This window comes from Porites lutea, chromosome 1 (genome assembly GCF_958299795.1).
Source record: "Porites lutea chromosome 1, jaPorLute2.1, whole genome shotgun sequence".
NCBI classification, from domain to species: Eukaryota; Metazoa; Cnidaria; class Anthozoa; order Scleractinia; family Poritidae; genus Porites; species Porites lutea.
In genome coordinates, this window is record NC_133201.1 from 39,747,362 (window position 1) to 39,764,553 (window position 17,192).

Here is a 17,192-nt window from a genome sequence, read left to right on the forward strand (position 1 = left end):
ATATGTTTTACTATCTGGGCTTTGTTTACCACTATAGTTAGATAAACACTTAATAACAAAGGCTCTTCTGTGATACTGCAGCAGTATACCATAAAATTTCAGAGATAAGCCCCTCTATGTATAAGCCCCTCCAAAATATAAGCCCCCCAAACTCTAAACGCAAAAAACCCTCCGTTAAATCACCCCTCTGAATATAAGCCCCCAGGGGCTTGTTCTTGGAAATTGCCTTCAAATACAAAATAAAACAAAGCAAAAACGGTACAGTAACATATAAGTTTTTGTATTTGCCAAAGAACTATTATGTGTGCCAAATGATTGCAGCCAGAAAGTGTCACAGTTTATTGCTATTTGCATAGTTTCTTTTCACTCTTGGCTTTGATTTCCTCGGTCCATATTTTAAAGTACTTACATGGTTGTATTTTAGAAAGGTCTACGTCCTCAAGGCGAGTTCCAGTAAAAACTTTCTGCAAATTACTGACATAAATTTCCTTTCAACTATAAGCTAGCCCAATCGATTTTAAGACGCAAGTTTTCATCCAAGTATAAGCCCAGCCAATTTTGAAATGCAAACTTCCCTCTGTATATAAGCCCCTCTGAATGTAAGCCCCTCAAAAAGGGCCTTTGAAAAATGTAAGCCCTGCGGCTTATTTTTGGAATTTTATGGTATACAATATTTTGCAAATAGTAAGAGATGATTAAGCGAGTGCGTTTTGATGTTGTCATGCCCTTTAATTTTTCCATTCAATAGTTTGGCTAAATGATGGTGGTGTTTTATCATAATGCTGCTTGATGGTCAAGATTAATATGGGGCAGAGCTGCAGGTCATGCTGGCTGTTGGCCTGGTGAAAAGGTACATTTGTATGAGTATGAGTACAATGATTTGTTAAACAGAAGTTTTTTCTTGTCTTCACTGTCAAGTTCTAAGCATTTTTGTGAATTGTAGCCAAAAAAAACTCACTAGGTGTAAATTTTGAGATGTTAACCTTCCATAAGCTTTGAAGTTTTTTCCTAAATTTTCACAACTTTGCTTTTGTCTTATCTGACAGTACTCTTGCCTCAGTGACTGAGGCTTCAATCTAATGAGAACAAACAGAATCATTATCTTATATAGTAACATGTATCAAATGATGAAAGTGTTAAAACCTTAAGCCTCTTGTAAGAGTGCTAGTGAGGTCTTTTCCGCTTATTATCTGATGGTATGTGTAGATGAATGGAGATTGAACACAGAAAATTACTTTACATGTTGATCTGCAAGTAACAGCTATTTTTTTCGGTTACCGAGGCTGTTATTTTGCACCTTAAACAAAGGACATTTTTCTTTTCTTTTCAGATGGCAGGAACATTGCTTGAGTCAAACGTAAGTTTTCTGAAAACTGTTGATGTTCTGCATTTTGCTGGGACACCAAATGATGAACATGAATCGCTACATTGAACATTCATGAAAATTATGTTAAACACTCTAATTTTTTCCTGATGGTGCTCCTGAGCTACTTTTAAATGATCAAAAGCATCTCATTCCTGTGTTCAGTGATGTCTTTTTCTTTTTCTTTTTCTTTTCCCAAAATAGTTTAAAAACTTGAGCAGCATTCCTTTGATGAATGAAAGCAGAAATCTGTTTGCTGATCATGAGGTACAATTTTTGTTGTCAAACAAATGTTATAATCTAAGGGCACTTATCAAAAGACAAAACCATCTGTCACACTGTGGGACCAAACATTTTTGAAAATGAAAAAAGCTTATTTTGGCATAGCATGAGAAAGCAGCCAACATTTGTGACTCCACCACTGGTTTCCCTAATGACGTCTGAGGAATGAGCGCAGAAATCAGTTCCATACTGGCAGATCACGTATCACTACCCAGATCTGGGTACTGCTTCTGATTGGTTGAAGCAAATTTTCAACTAAACAAAGCCAGTTGTGGCCTTGCTAAGTGTTGGCTGTTTTCTCAGGCTAATTTGGGGAGCTTTTGCTCAAAAATCTATCTCTGGTGTACAGCCTCGTTCCCATGGTCCTCTCCTACTCTCTTGCTCTCGCTGTAGGGGATGAGTAGGAAAGGAGTCTGGGGACAAGGTTGCTTTGCAGTACACACTAGTAAGACTTAGTAGTATAACAAACTAATCTTGCCTAAACTGGAATGGTCTAGCTGGCCATTTCTTACTTAATGGTAAGTGCCCTAAGAAAAGAGAAGAAAAAGAAAAAGAAAAGAGAATTATCGTCCAATTTCGCTTACATCCATGATATGCAAAATCAGCGAAAAAATTGTACGCGATAGGTTAACGTCATTTTGGCAAGACCAAAACGTGATAAACAAAAACCAATTTGGTTTTTTGCAGGGTAGGTCTACTGTGACCCAGTTACTCTCTACTTTTCATGACTTCGCCAGATCTAGGAATTCATCTGTAGCAACAGATGTTGTATTTCTTGATCTCGCAAAGGCTTTTGATAGTGTTCCTCATGAGCGTCTACTCATAAAGTTATATAGCCTCGGTATTGAGGGCAAACTTCTTAACTGGTTGAGACATTCCCTCACGTGTAGAAAGCAACGAGTTGTTGTAAGAGGGACTTTTTCTGATTGGGCACCTGTGATATCTGGTACCCCACAGGGAACTATTCTTGGTCCAATTTTATTCCTATCATATATAAATGATATTGTTGATAGTGTCTCTTCAAAAATTAAATTATTTGCGGATGACACAAAGATTTACAGAGAGCTTTGCAACCCTAGTCTCGATGAACAATACCTTCAAACTGATTTGAATAATCTTGGTAAATGGGCGAAAATATGGCAACTTCGTTTTAGTGAGGAAAAGTGTGAAGCAATGCGAATAACGCATTCTCGTGACAAGTCGACTACGAATTATAAACTAGGTACGGCCTTGAAAGATGTCAAGAGCTTTAAAGATCTTGGAATTATTATATCAAAAGATCTTACTTGGAGTGAACATATTAGTACTATGGTGAATAAGGCGAACCAAGTCCTAGGGCTAATAAGACGGTCTGTTGGAACAGCCAATACAACAACTTTTTCATTGCTTTACAAAACATTGGTCAGACCACTTCTAGAGTATGCTGCTCCAGTCTGGAACCCATATCTTGTCAAAGATATTCATGCAATAGAGAGCGTGCAAAGACGCGCGTCAAGATTAGCTCTTAGGCAAAAAAGAGGTGATATGTCTTATGAAGAGCGTTGTGACACATTACATTGGCCATCTTTGTCCAGTCGTAGGACATATTCCTCTCTTGTTGAATGTTATAAGATCGTGTTTGGCTTATCACACTTGGATTTTGAGGAATTCTTTCAATTCGCAAAAGTCAAATCCTTTAGGGCAAATCACTGGTATAATCTTTATTGTAAATTATCTAGAATCAACTGTTTTAAATATTCTTTTTTTAACAATGTAATTAGTTATTGGAACAATTTACCTAGTAATGTTGTTGAAGCCGGTACCCTTGAACTTTTTAAATGTAAACTCAAATCCTTTTTAAAGTTGTAATTTTTATTGTTTGTTTGTTGTTTTTAGGAGAGTTTTATTCATAGGGTTAACCTCTAGACTCTCCCTTTCAAATTTATGTAGTTATATATGAGTTTGAATAAACATGTATGTTATGTTATGTTAAAATAGCACATAAGTAGTATTTAAGTGCTGAACTTCCATTTTAAGTGAGGTTTTTTATGTCCCTTTGCGAAATGCTTTCACATAAAAATATTGAGACTTTTCACATGTCAAGATTTAATAGCTCCTTAAACGTCTTGATGCTCACATAAAAGTCAAGTAATTAAAATCTCAACCAAATGTTATTGGCAGTACTTTAAATGGCCCAAATGCATTAAGGTAGGCCTACACGCCACAATTTGTCTGCCCGAAGAACTGCAAAATTACACGCTATGACTTATTTATTGACAGGGGGTATGGAGCTGATCTCTCTGCCTAAAGAAATTCACCTCAATAAGAGTTGTACGGCCTATTTGATGTTTCATTTGGTGTTTTTAGAATATTAGTTAAAATTTGTTCTTTTTTTTCCAGCCTGTGTCAAACTATGATTCCTGGACTGCACTTGATCATTGTATATCTTGGGGTAGTCCCCATTCTTGTAATCCGCACAAGAGACGCTGTATGAATGATGCATTTTTCTTCACATGTGTAAAATATACACTGTCGTCAATAAAAACATTTTGTGATGATTAACTTCTTGGAATATTTTACAGATACAATCAAACCCCGTTAATACGCACACTGCAGGGGGGGGGGGGGGGGGGTGGGGCGGGCATAGAACGTGTAGGTATTAACGAGGTGTCATATATAAAGAAAGATGTTAAATTTTAAGCTCGCTGAAGAAATGAATGATGTGATCAACATGTCACGATCTATGGGACAAAGAAAAAAATCTGAGTCCCCGTACACCGGTTGGATGCTCTAAGCAATGAGCTATGAGGGACTGAAGGACTGGTGGCGTGTTGGGCCATATAAAATGTTCATGTATGACATACATCCTGTGTACTGCTAGGGTCAGCAATGTCACGTGGCGTCCTTATTAAACGTGTTGAATTTAGAGAAAATGTAAGAGCTAGGGACGTGAGAAAATGTCCGTAATAACAACATGTCCGTATTAAGCGGGTTTTTTGACTGTAGTGGAATTAAGGCATGTTTCTACCTTCGTTTTCGTATTCACAGATGCGCATTCAATGCTAAGTCTTACAGTGCGACAACTCGAACCGCGGCACTTGGAAGAAGATTATCCAATCACAACGTTTTTTGAAAACAAAAGATTCTCACGTTTTTTTTTTTTTGGAAACGAACCAGTAAAATTCAAGGTTCAACTATGAAATAGACTACGAGCAGTCTCTCTTTTTTTCTTCGTCCGTCGAGCAAAACGCGCGAGACACCGAACTGACCACGCGCGTGACTGAAGACGCCCTCACTAAATCTGAAGAAAAAGAGACTGCTGGCAGTCTAGCTATGCAACCGCTAAAAACTTTTAAAACTTTTACTCTTTTATCAAGAGCGTTTCGAAACCTTTCTTCACGTACCTTCCTTATCAAATCCTCTGTTTAATGTCGTTTTAGTATGGACGCATGGCCAAACGCGTTCACACGAAATCCCATCCTAAATCCTGGACGGGATCTAAATCTTTATCATGGGTCACGTGACAAAGGACCCAGTTCACCTCGATGCGAGCCGAGGTTATCGTTTTCCTCTTCAAGTTTTGATACTCCCTCGGTATCCCGCTGATTCACTGAGAGAAAGATTTTTTCAGTTTTAATTAAGATGCTTTGGTGCTTACGGAAATTAAGACATGTTGGCGTCTTTCGTCAAGTAATTAAGTTCAGGGATGGAGAGCTTCAAAAAATAAGAAGGAACAATTTTAATCGAGGAAAGAAATATGTTTACACCTTGCCTTGAAAAAACGAAAACGTTAAAAGGCGGTGTATTTGTCAGCATTATTGACGGCTTTTTTTCCCGCCACTTTGGACGCAGTTAAGACCCTCAGGGTGTACACTAAGTCACTAAGCACTGTGCGTGTTACCATTTGAAAACTAAAAATGTCATAGAAACGAAATTGAAGTTTCAAAGCAGGATATGAAAATGATAGAAGTTTAACGTGTGAAGGATCCATGTTTGAAGCCATTCTGCATATTTGTTAATACATGGAAACTGGTAAATACGGCGTTTTACGTCTCTTGGACAACCACTATTCTCTCTACAGGTTAACGTAAGCCAATACTTGATCCATTTTATAAAACAACTTTATATCTTTCCCCTTCTCAAATTTTCCATAGTAAAACATTGTAAAATGGTTACACTTTCAGATACTTTCTTTTAGAGATTCGCGAGTAAAAACGTGGAAATTTCGACTCAAAATCGGTTTTCACTGAAAAAAGAAGAAAAGGACGGTTAACTGCTGGTTCCACCAGCGCTAAAACTTCCAAAAATGATGTCAGTGTTGACTGGTAAAATAGCCAAAATTGTAAACATGGGATTTCATTTCGTAAAGTAATTAAAAGTAAACCTCAAAGGCACCTGAAAGCATAAACAAGGGTCGATGAAAGCGTCATATATTATTCAGGAAGCAAACATATCATCGACATGTTTAAGAGGCGTCCGTGTTAGAACCAGCACACAACAGGTATTCAAGTGAAACTTTAATAATATGGCATGTTTTGTTGACATTTTAAAGAGAAATGTTGGCTACAAGTTGAAGAAGTGTGCGCTTATATGCTTTTATGCATGTGCCATTTTGCATGACTGTTGTTTTGAACTTGGGACAAGTACATTATTGACCTGGAGTAATCTGCGAAACAAGTCATTTCTTTGAGAAAAAAATAATAATAAAATGGCGGAAAACCTGAAAACGTGCGAATCATTAAAAACGAACTAATCGTAGTGGCTATAAAGGGAAGTTCTACCAAATTTAGACGAGTTGCGAAATATCACTCCTTCGACTAAAATCATACAAGCTGTCACGAAATATCCTACAACAAATTAAACTGTATATTGAACCAGCGTACAGTGTAGGTGTGATTAGAAAGCCAAACCAACCTCAATAGGGTCTTATTATCAAAAAGCGTACCCTAAAGCCATAAAACCGCTCAATAAACGAGCGCTAATTAGTGTGTCCACCTGCTGTCCTTCCCATGAACATGAAAATTTTATATTACAAATATGTCCCTGGGTCGTTACATCACAGAAGTGGGAAAAAAGGAACCATTGCTAGCTAGAGAACATCACGTTTAGAAATTAATATACATTTCTTCACGTTTTGGGGGTTTGAATTTATGCGCACCCACTGATATGGAATTAAATGTGTTGTAAACTTTCGTACTTGCGGCTTATAAAAACCTCAGCATCACTGTATTTAAACTGAACAAAGGTATGGGCTTTTACATTTTGAGGTTTTTCACTATCTTCATCTTTAGGAAAAAAGCCCCAGTCTCTAAGCATGAAAACTCCATCGGTTTGTTATGAATCAGATGGATTGTATTCATTAATTCTCACGCCCTTAATTAATATCAGCGAACTTGGGGAACCAAGCTGCCGCCGAATTTTAACGCGACATGGATTCGCCCTGTCAAGCTTTGGATTGTTAAATTTGTCTCATATATTAATAAATTTATTTAATTCGTCGGGACCGCTTTCAGTGAAAAAGTAACTGCTCTATGTTAACGTTACCCTCTGATTGTTGTTTTGCAGAGTGGAGGAACGTGCTGCAAGATTGCGTGCTGGAAACATAAACTTAAATCCAAGCATTCACGACGACAAATTCAGTGAAAGCCCTACCAAAGTCAAATTTTGAAATAGGGAGCAAAGAGCGGAGAACGAGGCCAAGGAAAAAAAAATGACAAATAAGAACAAAACCAAACTTGAAGTCTGGCCCTATCAATAACTTCATGACAGTCAAATTAAGCGGGTCATGTTATTTAAGTCAAAAATACACCTTTTATTTAATAAAAATACTACAGAAAAAAAAACAGGACTCAAGTGTCGTTAAACTCAACATCTCTCAACTTCTTCAAGCAGTTATTTCGCGGACTATGTCCATAAGAACACTAAAAAGTCGCCTATTATACATTACGTAATCAAATACTGTTCTCTGCATTACTCAATTGGTGTCAAAATAGTCTAAAATTGGGGTCCACAATCCATCCTAACTGGTGTACTATAGTGCTGGGAACATCGACATTAAGTCAACTGAAGGTGTTTCTGTACCTTCAAAAAAAAGGTTTATTACAGCACACTGTGGACAATAAAGTGTCCGCATTTTTCGAGGTTGACTTGATATGAGAATCTGTTCATTGGGGCAGGGCAAGAAAAAAGTGTCCGATGTCCTCAGTTAACGGGTGTTCGTATTAAGCGGGTTGAATTTAGAGAAAATGATAGGGGGTTTACCCAGGGGCAACGAAAACTGTCAGTAATAATGAGGTGTCCGTATAAAGCGGGGTTCGACTTTATTTTACAATTGTCTGTTTTGTTCCCAGTTTTCTCTTTTCCTGTTCCACGAGCTCGTTCCCCGCAACCCGTTTTGGTATCATCCTCAAAATTCACGTTTTTTCAATGATTTTACGTCGAGATTATTCCCGCACTTGTAGTCTGCCAAATTTTTCTGGAATAAACTGAATTGTTGCGTACCGCATCCCCGTTGAAATAACGCGGTCGTCATTGCGCATAAGTTCTCTGTAATCAAGAGGCGACAAGAATCCATCTCTACAGACAGTTCTTGTTGTGATCAGTTTTCAGCTAAAGTAAATTACATAAGCAGCCCTTTTGATTCTGTCATTCACACAACATGAAGCTTTATTCTCATCTTTCCAGTCTACACAATGGGTATCACTGTTAGCCTACGTATCCTTCAGTTCTTCTGGCTTATTTTTAGTTCGTATTTCGCAAAAAAAAGAGGCCAAACCGGTGAGAAAACAATGGGGGAGGGGGCGAGAAAAAAGATGAGGTAGAAAGAACACAACCTTTGTTTTTCTGTTGTCTTCTTTCCCTCGCCCCCCCCCCCCCCCGCCCCCCATAATTTGTTTCACCTCGGTTAATCCTTTCCGCGGCTACATCCCGTACTTTACGAAACACAAACGAACAACACACATAGAAAACACGCTACTACGCAGGCTAGTATCACTGTAAAATTATTCATACGATTCAATAAAATTCGTTGTAAAGAGATATTCTTCACAACTGGTTACAAGAGAGCAAGATTACCAAATACTAGCGTTGTTTATATAATAACAAGCAGATGACTTTAAAACTAATGAAAAACAGTACAACAGCTGCTAATAAAAACTGAAACTGATACAAATAACAAACAACCCAGTTACTCTACAGTTGATTACGTTTCAAACGTATTAAATCATGAAAGTGTAGTCACCTTTTCTGAAGCTAACAGAAGGAAGATTATTCAACATGTCCTTCTGAGATATAAATTTGATGTTCCATATCTCTAACACGTGTACTTTCTGCTGACATTTCGCATATCTTGGAAGTTATTTCTCTTTTTTGTGCATAAATTAGGTCCAGCTCTGAGATTACCTATAGGACTAACTTTAAGTCGGTTTAATTAAGGCGCTTTCAAAAAACATTTACTTTGCGTTCTGTTAGAATCGTAACCATATAACGTGGTTAAGATTTGGCAGTAAGCCAGTGCCACACGGCTCAATATACGTTTGTTTTGAACAAAATGTTGCAGCCTTGTAAAAAAAGGCGTTCAACAAATTGAATTCTCTTAAACTGAACCACAGTTCTCAACCCTCAGTTGTTGAACGACGACAGTATGTCTTTTTGAAAAGTTGAATATGTTTTTTAATCAGTCAACAAACTGAAAAATCGCTCAGACTTTTAAGCAACAAATTTTGAATGTTGTCGCATTGCCTTCAGAGAGCTTTACCAGTTGACAGGACTGAGTCAAAGAGATTCTTACGGAAAATACTATGAGCGCTTACCGTTTGTCAGACCGGTCCCTTCGTAAGGAAAATTACACTATTAATCACGTCTATCCAGCCAGATCAGTTTAATCCAAAACGTTATGCACGGATGTAAGGGGTTTTAAGAACATTTCGAGAACAGACTAAATATTTCAGTTTGAAAATGAGCAGGCCAGCTCTGACGTTTCGAAAGCGTCTTAACTAACTGAATATCGACTCTCTTACCAAACCCATGTTTAAGGTCGATGTGATCTGGACTTCATGCACCGCGGTCAAACGAAAGAAACTTTGCAAAAGCTAAACCAATACCTCAAAGCTGAGCTTCTATTTCCAAGATATTACTGATACGCTGTTAATTAATAAACGTTTTGAAAGTTTACAAAAAAAGTTCCTAGTGTTTAAAAACTTACACTACAAAATTATCGTGGGCGCCATTTGCTGGCATAATTCAACTCCAACGAAAAGAAGATCACCATTTAATATCATGTTATACCGATCCTTGGCTATGTTTCCACTTACTGGGGAGTAAAATCTCAGCAAATAATACAAACAAATAGCGCCCTAGACGTTTGACCGCGGTCCGGGAGATGTAAAGACTAGCGCCTTCCGCGGCGACCCTAAAAAGTTCACCTTTTCCCTCGGCTGCAACTCCGTATTTAAAACGTATTTTAAAAACCTTTGTTTATTTAGGTGTATTGCTTTGGTGAAGCCTGCGAGGTCGGCGTTTGGGGAGGGGAAAGAGCGGCCTGTGTAGCAGGCGGGTTTGTTTGGCGAGCGCGTCAATCAGACCAGCGAAGCGGGCGCGAACGAGCGGTGAACCGCAAGAAAACGCCCCATTTTCCTGGCGGCTTCGTTGCTCGCTCGCGTCCCCCTTCCGTTGTCCTTTCCCAACAAAATTAGGGAGCTTAAGCAACGACGACGGCGACGTCAACGAGAACGGCAGAAAAGAAATAGGTTTAGATCAGCAAAACAACAACTTTGCACGAGCATCACGCTTTTTTGTACATTTCGTAGCCGTCGTTGCACGACTACAACGTGAAAGTGCCTAATTTCACGCTTTGTCGAGGACGGGAACACAAGACAACAACTTTCCTTTTCTTTTCCTGAACTTTGAAACAGTCCTTTAGAAATTCCCTCCAAAAAAACTTGCCAACCTGTGACGAATTAAACGAGATGGAATAAACACTATAAAGTTTGAGGCAGCGCGAATTCCCTTTTTAAGTGACGTTTTGGTAGCAGTCGCCGTCGTTGTTACTTTAGCTCCCTATTACCAGCAGAGCAGGGTTGTGTATGGGGGACTAAGGGTGCTCCTGCTATGCGATGCAGGCTTACTTTGTTGCTCTGTGTTGACCTTAGAAAGAGGCGCATCTTGAATGTGACCCTTCATAAAAACAGGCATTAGATAAGTTTCATCCCTTTCAATATTCGTAAGGGTTGAAAGAGATATCCTTTCGATCTCATATTTTTCATAAATTTTACTCATACCATCAGTATTAGAAAATATCGCGTATTCCAGTTTAGTGGCTGCAAAGACATATGTGCCAATAAACAAACTATCTGTACCTCTTTCGCTTACTCAGTGTCAACACCAGTCCCCCTCAGGCGGAACTACACTCAACTTATGATATGACCCCCTCAGTGGAGTTTAAACCATTTACAAATGTAAGGTCCGTTAACTTATAATGTCTTGCACTAACAGTGAATAGGCTGGACCAAACTTGCCGATGCAGATTTTGAATCGATCCTCATGAACACGAACTAACGGACACAGAATATGTGGTCAGCTTCACAGCTCAAAGAACCTGGAAATAAAAAAAATCCAATGTTATTTTAATGATTCTGTTCGTACGTAAATTGTCGCTGGCAGTGTTACTTTAACTTAAAGTTGCATGTAAATGAAAGTCATCATCACGAGGTGGAAAAAAGGAAACACGCATTCGCGTATTTGGATTTCTCTACCATCCCGAGGAAAACAATGAGAAACTACTTGTAACTACATTTTTTTTTCTAACTCTTATCGTTAAATCTGCGCGAAAGGACTCCTCACAGGCTAATAGCAATGATTTTTCTTGTTTCAATTGTATTTTTCCCCCGTGGTACCGTAAATTAAGTTATTTAACATGGTTCTCAGCTTTCCTTTGAATGTACACACTCATTATGACATCACTATTTCAATGAAGCTAGGCTATTGAACCGTACGCTTCTATGGTAAAGTTAAGGTCTCGTTTTGCAGTACTTTCTTGGGGTGCTGTTTGAGTGCTTTACAAGGTCAGTGAGTGTGTGGGTGAAAACCTTTAGAGTGCCTTTTCAAAAAAAAGCTCTTGAACAGTACTCTTGTGGGAGTTACCAGTAAAGTGGAACTGTTTAGGTTCGAAATTTGAATCTGACGATCAAAACCTCAGTAATAACCCGCGCTAATTTTCAAGTTTACTTAGGATTTTCCTTTTATTTTGAGCAAGAAACTGTCCAGGCTGAATTCTCATTTATATCGACAGGTGCAGTCTCTCTTTTTTCTAAGTCTGTCCAGCGAAACGCGCGAGACGAAAAAGACCACGCGCAGAACTGAAAGCGCGGGAGAGGCGCGGAAAAGGAGAGGAGGCTATGGGAGCAGTCTGTCTTATTCATTCTCGGGCTGCCGTCTCGGTTTCTCGCGGCTTTGCCGCTCGACGCTTGCGCGCGCGTGCACTCCATTCGCTAAATCTGAAGAGAAAAGGGAGACTATTCGCAGTTTAAATCCTTATATTTATTAGTACTGTTGGGTGTTCTTGATCAATTAACGGAAACGTTAGAAAAATTGACAAAATGAACATCGGAAATTAGTTAGCTTAAATATGGATAGACATTGGAATTTTCAGCGTTCGTTTTCTGTTCCTTTTTAGGAACTTAAATTAATAGCGACAGAAACACAAAAGCTCAGCTTATCATAAAAACATTATAGGACATTGATCATTTTGGGTTATTAGTACTTTGAAAAGTGCAAAATTTTCTAAAGCTTCAACACAAGTAGCATTAAGGAGAACGTTAAAAAAGAGCAAATTAAAAAACTGCAAATAGCATGTTCTTAGTATTTTGACTCGATTCCAACTAGTGCATTTGGAAATTTTCAAGAACAATATCAAATGATCATCTAAAATTTAAATGATATAAATATTCACGATTCATGAAGGTAACTTAGCAACACGTCCAGCTCATCGCAAAATAATTACCACGCTTTCAGCTGGGCGATCTTGCAAACAAGAAGCCTTAATTGCGCTTGATGATAATGACCTTTTTTCTTTGGAATATTCCCGAAGGAGGGGAAAATTTGATGAGGAAATTAAAAACGAAGATAAATTGTGCCATTTGGGAGATAACATAAACAATCGATCTCTGAAATCGAACTTGACTTTTTTCGTGCATTGCAAATGTTCATAAGCAACATTTTTGCTTTTATTTTTACCCCTGAAAAAACAAACAGTATTTCACGAAAGTACTTCTTATGACTTTTCACATGGCATTTTCTCATAATTTAGGAACTCATCTGTGATCTCCAATGTTCGCGCGACGTTTATTGGCGCCAGTATGGGGGTCACATGCTATAAAACTGAAAACCGAAGATACGCTATCCCAGGAAACAACCACGCAAAAAAATAAATAAGTGGTAATTGATCCTCTAAAAAGTCAATTTTCACAAACTCAAATATTAGCTAAGAGAGCAAATAACACCACTGAATCTAGGTCAAATCTAGACGACTTTGTTAGCTATTTAATTTTACACGTTGTGACTAAGGAGACCGTCTTTAGTCTTAGCTATGCCAGGCTTTGTTCTGGCTGTCCGTTATGAAAGGCTGTGCCGAAGACAAGATATTGGCTCAGTGCTCTCCTGATATATTTTGTAAACAAGTCATTTTACGATAATCACGCGTCCTGGATTAATTTATCACGGAGGCTCGATCAAATAATTCTATGTCAAGTTTATTTGTATTTATTAAAAGGTTAATAGGTAGAAGAGAAAGACGTCGAATGAAGTTGCGAAATACAAAAAGGAACGTGTTTGAAGTACTGTTTCAGTTCCCTAGAACCAAATTATATAGTGAAAAAAGAAAACATAAATTTGCTTAAGACATACTGCCGAATGTTTGGTAAAAATGATTAAAAAGCATACAATACAGTAATCTTTAAAAAGTTAAAAAATCGTACGGTTGATTTACTCGTCGAAAAATTAGACAAGCACAGCGTTTAATACTCACATTTCTACGCCTTAAAATAAGATAATATTCGAGTTTTCAAGCAAATGCCCTATCTCTCTCCAAAGAGTGGCCGCAAAGCACCACGCAAACCTTTTTTCTAATTAAAAGTCTGACAGGCAAAATACGCTTCATTAAAGTCATGTTTATAACAAATTTTGGCTACAAAGCTTGATATGAAAGTTATAAGTACTCTTCACACAAACAAAACTTATTATGTGAAAAATAGGACCGAACCTAAGCTATGAAGCAAATTCAGAATTATTAGGGAGAATGAAAACGCCAATGAGCGATCACCTCTAGTAAGCGACCAGCTAGTTGATACTCCCATAAGTTAACACGAAACCTTAACATTTCGTTACGGGGGGGTTCGTTTGTATTTTAATTCGACATGACAGGTTTTAAGTCTGAAATGATGGAAGGTAGAGCATTCAAGTCCAAGAGAAGCAGTTGCCAGTTTATAAGTGTAACTGGGGGGAGTATTAGCCCATTAATTGTAAAGAGACGCAGGAAGTTCACATCAGTAAGAACACGGAAAGACAGAGAGCTCAAAGATATGCTCTCCACTCTTTATTTCCGCACGTCATCGTGTAAATGAAGTTTTAAACGAAATCAACTATCGCTAAGGGGTACAATGTTTAGGGGAAGAAATTGGAGAGGGCGGTCGAATTCCTAACTTTGAACAACAGAGTGACAAGTTTTCTAAACTAGTTTTGTACAAATCATGGTTACAGAAACTAAAAGAGCATCTCCCGATGCAACCTAGGAACTATAGTGATCATATGCTCAATTTGTAATTTTCTTAAACAAAAAGGTTCGCAGAGGAAGGGATTTGTTCACTACACAAAAGGCACACAAAACATTAAAAAGGCTGTATGAAGTGTACCATCAAGTTTTGACGTTTAGTTAAATAAAATTCGCTACTAAACCACGAACAAACACTGTAAACGATTTTTAATATCTTAAAGCTGATGATGAATAAACGGTAAGGAGACAGATAATGCCTTCGCTCGAGGGCACGAAAGGATCTGAAGTAACTCAAGATTGCATGAATCCTTTCAAAACACGATATCTACGATATATTTTTTTCATAAAAAGAATTCTAAATACAACTTTAAACATAATCTACAAGGATATAATCCAAAGTAATTCGTGACAGGTTTGTTTTAATGAAGAAAAAAATTTTAAAGCGCGACCACTATAATAAAACTGATCGACTAGGGTTTGGAAACTTGCCATACATTTAGACGTCGATTCAAGCAACAGTCATCCTTTTACAAGAACACACTACGTTTACAGCTTACGTTTCCGTCATATTATTTCTTGTTTCTGCTTTAATTCTTTCTTTCTTGTTTCCACTGTTTATGGAATGACTTTCGTTAAGGCAACCTGATGCCACACAGCTGTTTATAAGCTGCATCTGATAACTACTATGAGGTGTCTTGATTAGACTGTCCAGAAATGTTTTGTTATACAAAATACCACACTTCATTTCCACTAAAAATGGCAACTTCTGACCCGGGACAAGCAAACGAAGAATTTACAACTTTTAAAGACTATTTATTACCTTCTCTTCTATGCAATGACAAACCACAACGCCATAAAAAGTAATAAAATTAAAATAACAACACCCGTAAAACATATCTAGCTTTTGGCTACCTCCTAACGCGAGAAACCTGTCGTGCTGCGAAACAAATTTATGAAAGAAATGGTTCGTAGGCGTACAAGACAAATGTGAATGAATAGCCGTTTTATTACTTCGTCTTTATAGCTTTGTCTCAAGAGGAAGGGCGAAAATCAACATTATATTTATTATCAAACAAGCACGGCAAGAATTAGCGTCCTCTTTTTTGAAGACTTTAAAACGTCCGTTATTAATATATTATTTAACAACAGTTATATTAATTCAAAATTTGAACTCCTGTACCAACAGTTTTTCTTCTCCTTAACGAATTAAAAAGGTGAAATAAAGCAAATAGTTGCTGTCTAATTACACAAAATATCTTTACCTCTAATCTAGTGTACTACACCGGGTTTTCCTTCGTCGCTTTCTATAGCAACTAATACTCAATAGTTTTTAGGAAAACACGGTTTTGTGGGCCAGTTGCGAAAAATAATCAACTTGAACTTGAGAAATAGAAGCACTTTACATTCCCAGACCAGCTAAATACACAAATACGTGTAATATCTACGAGACCATAGACAGAATAACTCAATGGAAACAAAGGCTTTGCAAACTCGACATACACAAATACACCTGTTTCGTGAAATCTTCTGGGTCAAGTTTTTCTTCATTTATACTCTCCTACACAGGAAACGATCACTCTTTTTCTTACCGACAGAAAAGAGCCTATGAACTGAAGACTCCTGGTGGATACTTGATAATTGGAGTCGCAATTCTTCTTTACTGAAACTGTAATAAAGTTTTACAAATAGACATTCCGCTACCTTATAATACCCAAAACTGAAACATGTACTTCGACCCTTCTTGTTGGTTAAAATCGAAAACGCAAACTTGTCAATAAAAGCAAGTAGATGTTAAGTTAAAATACTATTTCTGACTAACCGTAGCGAACAAACATTGAGTCCGGTCTTACTGAGTAATGTTCTCTTTAACCGTGTATATTTTTGTAGAAGAGAGGGGAAGACGTTGATCGAAACATAAAAAGGGCATCATAACACGAATGCTGAGTTCTCGCTTACAAACATGGCTTTTGGTACCCTTACTAAGTGAACAAGGGTACTTCAAGGGTACTTTTAAAAAGCCAAATAAAAAACACTATTCTAGTTGTCAGAAACCTTCTTTAACGATTCGAACGAGTACTAAATTCGAACGCTTGTACTTACAATTTTCTGTCGTTGACACTCGCTCTCTCGCGTTGGAAATGAATTATCTACCGTTTGTTTAAAGTTGTACATGTATTGGAATAAGCTTAATCAACATTCTGTCATGACTATGATACTTTTAAATTTAAACTTGTTCAGCAATGGAAATTCGCGCAATTTTGCATATAACTTTGGTTTACGAATAATTGGCTTGTGGTTTAAAATTCAGATGGCGTAGGGTGATGAGATGGTATTAAAATTCAACAGCTAGACCTTATAAGCTCCTTTATATTCGAAATTTTCGAAGCGCACGACTATTAAGAAGCGTTCTATTATGCCCGGAAAATTCCTTGGATTAAGAAATAAAAAGCAGCTTTTTGTTCGAGTAAACAAAACCACCAACAAAGAAATTAAGAGAAGTCAAGGCTGCATAATGCAAGTTTCTGCTGAAGAAATGCCCTTTTGTTTCAACTCTCCAAAAACTTAAAACCACCACAACAGTGCTTTTAGAGTTATTTCATCAGTCTAGAAAGCTACTTAGTAAGCCTTTGTCTCATTTTGAGTCTCTTTACTTAATTGAATCCCCTGCTCTTTGGCCGAACGAGGAAAACAAGAACCACTTAATTTCAACACGACTTGTCATATGTTAAACACCTTGCGCGCGTTTTCTCGCTCGCTTATTTAAAAGCACTTCAATTTAGTTAGCACTGAACAGCCGCACAA